Consider the following 10500-nt stretch of genomic DNA (forward strand, 5'->3'; position numbering starts at 1 on the left):
CCAGGTAAGAGGCCCATGTTATGCTTATCACAAAGAATAAATTGTTTTCAGAGTTCCGGGAAGATGGCAGAGGAGAAGCTGGAATCTGAACAAGCTCTCGCATAGAAAGCAGTTTTAGAGTTCCAGTGAACAGTCCTAAGCCAGAGAATCACACCAAGTGTGCCATCACAGGACAGAGAGTTAGACAAGAGAGGGGAAGCCAAGGCAAAAAGACACATCTGAGCGCCTGCCAGCAGCTGCTGCGGCGGCGGTGGCAGGGTCACGGCGGAGTCCGCAGCCCGGGCCATAACTGAGTGATCACACAGACAGTCTGGGACAAAGGAGCCAGATGCAGCAGGCGAGCGGATTCTACTCAACACCAGCAAGAACCGACAAGGAGCGGACATCTTCATCCTGCACTTTGCAGACCAGAGACGACCCAGGATTCAAGACTCGACGTGAGTAGAAGCCCGACGTCCTCACGCCTTCTCAGGGAGCAGAGGAGGGAAGGCCACCACTCCCACCCCCAGCACCGGTGATCTCCATCTTGGATACCGACAAAGCTCGGAGGAGCTGCCAGCTCCAACCCAGGCCTTGGAATAAAACGAGTCATTTAGCAGGTCACAAGAACTTAACGGCGAAGTGACCTGCCAGACTCGGCTCCATCCAGGGAAAAGTCACCCAGCTCAGGCACCAGCCATTGGAGTGGCTTTCCTCACTGGGTAACCAGAGTTAGAGGCTGCCTCTCCCTCTAGCAGCCTCCACAATCAATTGAAAAACAGAAACCCTGAGAACGGCTCCAGGCTGGGCTCTGTGTTAGCCCCAGGAAAAAGCTACTGATTGTTGAAAGGCCTCAACCCTACCCAGAACCTAGCCTCACCACTGCATCCCCCTCTTTTGTGATTCTTAAAGCAGATCACCCTCCCAGTAAACTAATGTGGGAGGGGGATCTCAAAATCTTGGGTAAAGCAGAGCATTTTTCTGCCTGTTCGAACAAACTGACTGAAGAAACCAATCAAGCCACAGGACCTCAAGCTGACCAGAGACTCCAACAAGAGGCTGGTTACAGACAAAAGGGAGATACAGGATTCTTCCCATCCCTCCCAAAAAAAATTTAAAAAAATATGAAAGAACTTTTTTTTTCTTTTTTTTCTTCCTCTTCTTTTCTTTTCTTTCTTTTTTTTCTTTTTTTTTTTTTTGGTACCTTATATATATATATATATATATATATATATATATATATATATAATTTTTTTCCTTTTCTAAAAATTTTATTAATCTTTAATTTTTGCCTTTTTGTGAAAAAATAATTGTTTTCCAGTAACTTTGTTTTCCTCTTATAATTTTTATTTTAGGAACACATGAATGTGAATTTTCCTTTCTTTTCTTGTCTTCTTTCTCTTTTTCTTTCTTTCTTAACTATCTTTTTGGTTTTTTTTTTTTGTCTAGCTCTACTGAACTTCTGATCTTTTTTCTCCCTTTCTAATCATTTTCACCTTTTCTTCTCTTTTGATCTTCTGTATGTGACTTAACTCTTGTCCTAAACATCCTCAGATAAACCCGTAGTTAACTAGTAGACCCTATCCCCCATTGTGTACACACTTAATCCACAAATTTATTACTCAATTCAAAACCTCTGAGACTTAAATTCCTTAATAGCAGTACTACCTCTTTATACCTATATAATATTTTAAGCATTTTTTTAAAGTTTTTCACTTCTCCTCTATGTCCCTACCCTTCTATTAATATACTCACATTCCTCTCTAAATACATGGTCTTTTAGTCTCCATAATAATATTAATTTTTACATTTCTATTTTTTTCTGGTCTCTTTTCATTTCCCTTTCCCATTCTTCTTTTTCTCTCTCTCTCTACATGCATCCTACCCAACCTATTTTCTGCATTGGGATTAGGACATAGTTAACTCTCCCTGTGCCTCCCCACACCAATCTATTCCTATTTTATACCCACATCTCTCCCTAACCCTAATAATTTCCGGTTTTCCAAATTCTTCTCTGCAGTTCGAAGCCCATTAACATACAGTTGTTTGATGTTGAATAGACGTATCTGTTGAACTAGATTGTATCTGTAGACTATTGACTGTACAAATGCAAACTTTGATTGATGATTGCCTTAAGATAGTGTTCTAGCACAAAACTGGTGCTATTTTCAACTCAAATTGGCAGAGTAAGCCGAACAAACACTAGAAAATGGCAAATCCGTATATCTCAAGTCCCAATCTTGATAATCAGGGGTCAGAACAGATAATGAATAATTCAGAGGAGAGTTCCCAAATAGCTCTACAAACACTGCTGGCAAACATGATAAATGAGAAGTTTGACAACTTACAAAGGACTCTGTATGAGCGTGAAAGGGAGAGAGAGGAGGTATCCCAAAAGCTTATACAGGAATATCATAAGCGGGACGAAGCTACTCCAAAACTGATACAGGATTTGCATGAAAAACTTGAGAATACTCAAAGAGAAAGGGAGGAATGGCGTGAGTAGGCTGAGACCACTCAAAGAGAACTGCAGGAATTCCACGAACGAGAGGAAAGAGAACTACAGGAATCCCATGAACAGGAAGAAGCTAATCAAAGAGTAATACAGGAATTGAGAGACCAGGTAGAGAATACACAAAGATCACTAAATGCATTCATGGAATCCATTAACAAAGAGCTGAAGGAAGTTAGGGAGACCACAAAGGGAATGCTGAATGGAACCCAACAGAAGGAATGGGAGTCCAAAGAAACCATAACCAATCAACTAAGTGATTTGAGAACAAACAATGAACACCAAATTAGGGAAGTAAAGAAATTCATACAAGACATAAAACAGAGCTTCAACAAAGAACTTGAAGCCATCAATGTTGACCAACTAGAAGGAAAAGAGATAAAAACCAAAGTAGAGAGTCTTGACAGCAGGTTAGACCATGCAGAAGATCTAATCTCAGGGATTGAAGACAGCCTAGATACTATAGATAAAGAACATACAACCATCCAAGACAAGTCCAAGAAATATGATAGATCTATCCAACACCTGGAAGACACCATCAGAAGGCCTAATCTAAGGATAATGGGTGTAGAGGAGCACCTAGAAACAGAAGTTAACGGTCTAGGAAATTTGTTTAACAGTATCCTAGCAGAGAACTTCCCAAACATACAAAAAGATAGGCCTATTCAGATACAAGAAGCTTTTAGAACCCCAAATAGACCAGACCAGAATAGGACATCCCACCTTCACATTATAATCCACACAGGATCAACTCAGACCAAGGAAATGATCCTTAAAGCTGTCAAGGAGAAAAGGATAATCACATATAAAGGGAAACTAATTGGAATCACCTCAGATTTTTCAGCAGAGACAATCAAAGCAAGAAGAGCCTGGAATGATGTATGCCATGCCCTAAAAACAAACAACTATCAACCAAGAATACTGTACCCAGCTAAACTATACTTCATAACTGAAGGCCAAATAAAAACCTTCCATAGCAAAGAAAAATTGAAACAATACATCTCCACCAAACCAGCCCTACAAAAGATTCTTAAAGATGTCCTACACATAGAAAACCAACAATACCGCAACAAAGGCCAAGAAACTGGACCCAAACTGAGAATCCAAGAACCATAGGAAGAACCCAGTTTTCGCAGACCCAAAGAAGGTGAATAAAATGGCAGGAACTCCCAAATACCTCTCAGTCGTATCTGTTAACGTTAACGGACTGAACTCTCCAATTAAGCGACATAGACTGTCTAGTTGGATTAAAAAACAAGACCCTTCTATCTGCTGCCTGCAGGAGTCATATCTTGCCAGTAAAAAAAAACACATTTTCAAAGTTAAAGGCTGGAACAAAATCTACCAAGCAAACGGCCTCCATAAACAGGCGGGAGTTGCAATCCTAATATCAGATAAAATAGACTTCAAATTAAAATTCATGAGAAGAGATAAAGAAGGTCGCTACATACTAATTAAAGGATCTCTCCTTCAGCAGGATATTACAATTCTAAATATCTATTCGCCAAACAATGGAGCACCCAAATTTATCAAAGAAACACTACTTTCCCTCAAATCCCATATAGATCCAAAGACATTAATTGTTGGGGATTTTAACACACCACTCTCCCCACTAGATAGATCAACTCAGCAAAAACTCAACAGAGAAACCGCAGATCTAAACAACTGCATAGATCAACTAGACTTAAGAGACATCTACCGAACATTTCACCCAGCAGCATCAGAATACACGTTTTTCTCAGCAGCACATGGAACGTTTTCTAAAATAGACCACATTTTAGGCCACAAAGCAAACTTGTCTAAACTCAGAAACATTGAAGTTATACCTTGCATTCTCTCTGACCACAAGGAAATAAAATAAAAGCCACCAAAGAAAGTCCGGTATCACATGGAGGCTGAACAACACACTGCTGAACCAAGAGTAGTAGGTCATGGAAGAGATTAGAAAGGAAATTCAAATGTTCATGCTATTCAACAAAATTGAACACACAAATTACCAGCTCCTCTGGGACACAGCAAAGGCAGTACTCAGAGGCAAGTTTATAGCTCTGAGCTCCTACATCAACAAATTGGAGAGATCTGAAACTAGCAATTTAATGACACATCTAAACCTCCATGAAAAAGAGCAGCAAGATAAACCCCAATCCAGTAGACGGAAAGAAATAATCAAAATTAAATCAGAATTAAATGAAATAGAATAAAAAAAAACTATAGAAAGAATCAACAATATAAAGAGTTGGTTCTTCGAAAAACTTAAAAAAATTGACAGACACTTAGCATATCTTATCAGAAAAAGAAGAGAACACACCCAAATTAATAAACTCAGAGATGAGAATGGAAACATCACCACAGAAACAAACAAGATTCAGAACATTATAAGGGAATACTTCTCAACATTTTATGCTAATAAGTTTGAGAACTTGACAGAAATGGACCTCTTCCTAGCAAATATTGACATGCCAAAACTAAACCAAGATGAGTTAAACTATCTTAACAGGCCCATATCAAGCTTTGAAATAGAAACAGCAATGAGAGACCTACCTCCCAGCTAAGAAAAGTCCAGGACCAGATGGTTTCACAGAGGAATTTTACAAGGCCTTCAAAGCAGAGCTCACACCAATATTCCTCCAACTCTTCAATGAAATTGAAAGAGAAAGCTCACTACCGAACACATTCTATGAAGCCATCATAACCCTCATCCCAAAACCAGGCAGGGACTCATCAAAGAAAGAGAACTATAGACCCATTTCTTTGATGAACATTGATGCAAAACTTCTCAACAAAATTTTGGCCAATCGACTTCAACAATTCATCCAAAAAATCATACACTACGATCAAACAGGATTCATTTCAGGGATGCAAAGCTGGTTCAATATACGCAAATCAATTAATAGTATTCATCACATCAACAGGAGCAAGAATAAGAACCACATGGTTATCTCAATAGATGCAGAAAAAGAATTCGACAAGATTCAACACACCTTCATGATGAAGGTTTTGGAAAAATTAGGAATCAATTGAACATTCTTCAATACAATAAAGGCTGTATATGACAAACCTACAGCCAGTATTATACTCAATGATGAAAAACTAAAGCCATTTCCTCTTAACTCAGGAACAAGACAAGGATGCCCACTCTCTCCACTTCTCTTCAATCTAGTATTAGAATGCCTAGCTACAGCAATAAGACAAGATGCAGACATAAAGGGGATCCAAATAGGGAAAGAAGAAATAAAACTCTCCCTCTTTGCAGATGACATGATCTTGTACTTAAAGAATCCCATAGACTCCACTCCCAAATTACTCAAGCTGATTCAAAACTTTGGCAAAGTAGCAGGTTATAAAATTAACCCCCCAAAATCAATGGCTTTTCTGTATGCCAACAATGAGAAAAGTGTGGCTGAAATTAGGAAAGCAACTCCATTTGTAATAGCCCCACAAAAAATAAAATACCTAGGAATTAACTTAACTAAAGAAGTGAAGGACCTCTATGGTGAAAACTTTAAAATCTTAAAAAAGGAAATCAGCACAGAACAAAAAAAATTGGCAAAGCCTCCCTTGCTCCTGAATTGGAAAGATTAACATCGTGAAAATGGCAATACTTCCCAAGGCTATCTACAAATTCATCCCAATACCTATCAAAATTCCAACCTCATTCTTCAAGGAAATAGAAGAGGCAATCCAAAAATTCATATGGAACAATAAAAGACCCCGAATAGCAAAAACGCTCCTCAATGGAAAGAACACTGCTGGATGAATATCAATACCAAATTTCAAACTCTACTATAAAGCCATAGTAATCAAAACAGCTTGGTATTGGCATAAGAACAGACCTCAGGACCAATGGAATAGAATTGAAAACCCAGAAATGAACCTACAGACCTATAGCCATCTAATCTTCGATAAGGGAGCTAAAACAATAGAATGGAACAAAGACAGCCTCTTCAGTAAATGGTGCTGGCAAAATTGGTTAACTACATGTAAAAAACAAAAGCTAGATCCTTATATATCACCCTGCACCAGAATCAACTCCAAATGAATCAAAGACCTTGCAGTCAAAGCAGACACTCTGAAAACATTACAGGATTGAATAGGAGAAACCTTAGGTCTCCTTGGTTCAGGCCGAAATTTTTTGAATAGAGACCCGGAAACACAACAAATCAAAGAAACGTTGGACAAATGGGATTGCCTAAAGGTGCAGAGCTTCTGCAGGGCAAATGACATAGCTAGCTAGATCAATAGAAAGCCCACGGATTGGGAGAAGATCTTTACTAGCCATAAACCGGACAAGGGTCTCATATCTAAAATATACTTGGAACTCAAAAAATTAAACCCCCCAACAACAAATCCTCAATGAAACAACTGCCCAATAAATAAGTGGGCGAAAGACTTAAAGAGAAACTTATCTGAAGAAGAAAGAAGGATGGCCAATAGACACATGAAGAAATGTTCAACATCCCTAGCCATAAAAGAAATGCAAATCAAAACAACATTGAGATATCACCTCACTCCAGTTAGAATGGCAAAAATCAAGAACTCTAACAACAATAGATGCTGGAGGGGATGTGGACAGAAAGGAACCTTACTTCATTGTTGGTGGGAATGTAAACTTATTCAACCACTTTGGAAAGCAGTATGGAGGTTCCTCAAAAGACTTCACATAGAACTCCCCTATGACCCAGCAATCCCACTTTTGGGTATTTACCCAAATGTTTACAAACAAGACCACACTAAAGCTACCAGCACAACAATGTTTATTGCAGCATTATTTACCATAGCTAAGATATGGAACCAACCCAGATGCCCCTCAGTAGATGAATGGATCAAGAAAATATTTTATATATACACAATGGAATTCTATGCCTCCATCAGAAAGAATGACATTGCCCCATTTGTTAGGAAATGGAAAAACTTGGAAAAAATTATATTAAGTGAAGTAAGCCAGGCCCAAAGAAACATAGGTCCTATGGTTTCCCTTATTTGCAATATCTAGTATATGCATGAGTCAAGTGGAAAAGGTCAGATAATGTGATGTCAGAAAAATGAACCCTTAGATATGTATTTTAATGTTTTTTTTTCTTTCATGCATGTGTTTCTAACGCATTTATAAGATTATTTCTTTGTTGCTTTGTATGTCCCTCCCCCACAGTATAACCCCTGCTTTCCCTATATTTGATGTCAGTATAACTTGAGGAGGAGATGGGGAAAAACCAGTTGTTTAAGGATACAGGTGGACCTGTTGCAACAATGAGAAGTACAATTGTCATGTCCAAAACGAGCTTTACAACGTCGGTCTGTGGGGGGGGGGAATGGGTGGGAAGGAGAAGGATTGGGTTCTGGGGGAAGGGGGGAGGCTTGGAAGGGACGTGAAGGGTAAACAAAAGGAGGAGGCTGCAATGCTTGGTAAGAAATGTACGCATTATCCTGCCCATGTAATTGTAACCCCTCTGTACAGTATGTTCACAAGTAAAATAAAATAATAAAAAAATAATGCTGCAATAAACATAGTTGTGCTGGAAAAAAAAAGAATAAATTGTTTTCAAAGGGAAACACAAAAACCTCCAAAGATTTGTTCTTCCAGTCATGGGGCTTGAACTCAGGGCCTGACCCTGAGCTCAAGCTCTTTTTGATCAAGAATGGTGGTCTACCTTTTGAGCCCCACCTCTCCTTCCAGCTCTTTCTGTGTGGAATTGAACCCAGGGCTTCCAGCTTGCTAGGCGATCATTCTATCACTGAGCCACATTCTCAGCTAGGATGATCCCCCACCCTCAAACCCATATAGCCATTCCTCAGATAAATAGGAACTAGGGTCTAGGATGAATATGAAGCACAAACCTGGTTTACATGGAAACACTCCCCTGCCCCCTCCTCATCACCCTTATTTAAAGTTTCTCTTTTACTATTAAGGGATGACAAAGCGAGAGGGAAATCCTGAGAGAGGAGTACCAAGGACAGTGGCTCATTGAGCCCTACAGCCTCCCACACACAAGTGGTCCTATAGAATCCCATCTTACCTGACTCAATGTGGAGTCTATACTGTCTCCCCACTCCTGCAAGGCTCAGGATGAAATAAAGGTAAGTCCTGGTCTCAGCCCATTCCCAGGGTAGAAGCTCCTAGTCCCAGATTGACTCCCATCTCTGACTGACCTTAGTTAGGCTGGACCCCCCACTCACCACTGTGTTGGTGTCAATGATCTCATGGATGGATTCTAGTAAGAAGGTCTATGGCAAAGAACAGAAGCAGCAGGATGAGCAGGGAGGAAAGAGCCGGGACAATTGGTCTAGGATCTTCCTCCTTGGAGCCCTCGCATCTAGCCATTGCCATCCTGACTCAAAGCACGGCCAAGGACAGGGGGTGAGACAAGATATCAGGAGAACAGGACTAAAGGAGGTACTACGTTATCTTGGCGCACTTGAAATTTCCAATTATATTTGGCCCATGCCAATCCCAAAGCAAATACGCAATGCCACTCCATGTTGTTGTCCATGAGTGATGTCCCTGAGCTCTTTTACTCAAGGCTGGCTCTCTACCACTTGAGCCACTTGGCCACTTCTTCTTATCCTTAAGGATAAGAGTCTCACACATTTTCCTGCCCAGGCTGGCATGGAAGCCAGATCTGAGTTTCCAGAGTAGCTAGGATGACAGGCGTGAGTCACAAGTGCCTAGCATGTGATGCCTTTTGAAAGCATCTTTGTGAGTCTGTAAAAGGAACCCCAAAGGGTCTGGATAGACCATGACCCAATCAAGAAGCTGAGATCGGGGAAGGCTGATGTTCTAGCCATTTTGTTCCCCAAAATTATAGATTACAGGTGGTGTTGGATGCATTAAACTCCTATGCCAACAACCACCAGGCTTATTGGGGAAAAGGTAGAGAATACCCAAAGATTGCAGTTTAGAAATCTCTGATTTTGCATGTATATGTGTTGTGTGTGTGTGTGTGTGTGTGTGTGTGTGTGTGTGTGTGTGTGTGTGTGTGTGTGCGTGTGTGTTTACCAGGGCTTGAACTCAGAGCCTTTGTGGTAACCTTTAGCTTGTTTGCACAAAGTTGTGCTCTAACATTTGAACTATAATAGCTCTGATTCCCAGCTTTTTGGTGATTTATTGGAGATAAGAGTATGCCCAGGCTAGCTTTGAATCTTGATTGATCCTCTGGTATCAGCCATGAGTAGCTAGAATTATAGGCATGAGCCACTGGCAACCAGCTGCATGGATGTTTTTTCGTATTTTCTGTTCTAACAGCTTTCTACTTGCCCTGGCCTAGATCTCTGAGCTCTACATCAGCTCCCAGCAATCCCTGACTGGGTGGAGAACATAATGCTCAAACCTGTCGCTGCATCCCATTTCTTTGTCCTCAGGGGAGGCTATATTTCCTCTGAAGCTTGGAGGGGTAGGAGGAGGGGGAGGAAGGAGAGCTGTAGATGGGTGCTCAGCTAGGAGAGAGGCATTCTGTTTTTCCAAGAAGGGAAGTGTGGCCAGATGCTACTGGCTCATGCTCTCATATTCCTAGCTCCCTCATGAGGCTGAGATCTGAGGATTGACAGAGGCAGCCCAGCAAGAAATGTCTGTGAGACTCTCCTCTCCCAAGAACCCCTGAAACCTGGAAGAAAAGCTGTGGCTCAAGTGGTAAAGTGCTATCCTTGAATGAAAAAACTGAGGTACACAGCCCAGGCCCTGAGTTCAAGCCCTACTACAAAGATGCACTCATGCCCATTTGCACACACACACACACACACACACACACACACACACACACAAACACAAACACACACAGAGGAAGGTGGTAATGATAAGCTGAGCTAGAACCATGAGCAGTGTTCAGGCATAATCATAGTAAACCCTCAAGCCACATTAGTTGTTTCTCCTTAAGTCCTTCTTGGGCTGAGGGGTCTGGGCCATGGCAGTAAGTACTATGGAACCTGCCCCTCCATCCCAGCACGGGGCCACAGGACCAAGGGAAGGACACTATGGATGCTTGTTTGTACTTGGCTCATTATTGCAGACCTTCATC

Source organism: Dipodomys merriami, unplaced genomic scaffold (genome assembly GCF_024711535.1).
Source record: "Dipodomys merriami isolate MVZ:Mamm:240054 unplaced genomic scaffold, mDipMer1.0.p SCAF_239, whole genome shotgun sequence".
In the NCBI taxonomy this organism is placed as follows: Eukaryota; Metazoa; Chordata; class Mammalia; order Rodentia; family Heteromyidae; genus Dipodomys; species Dipodomys merriami.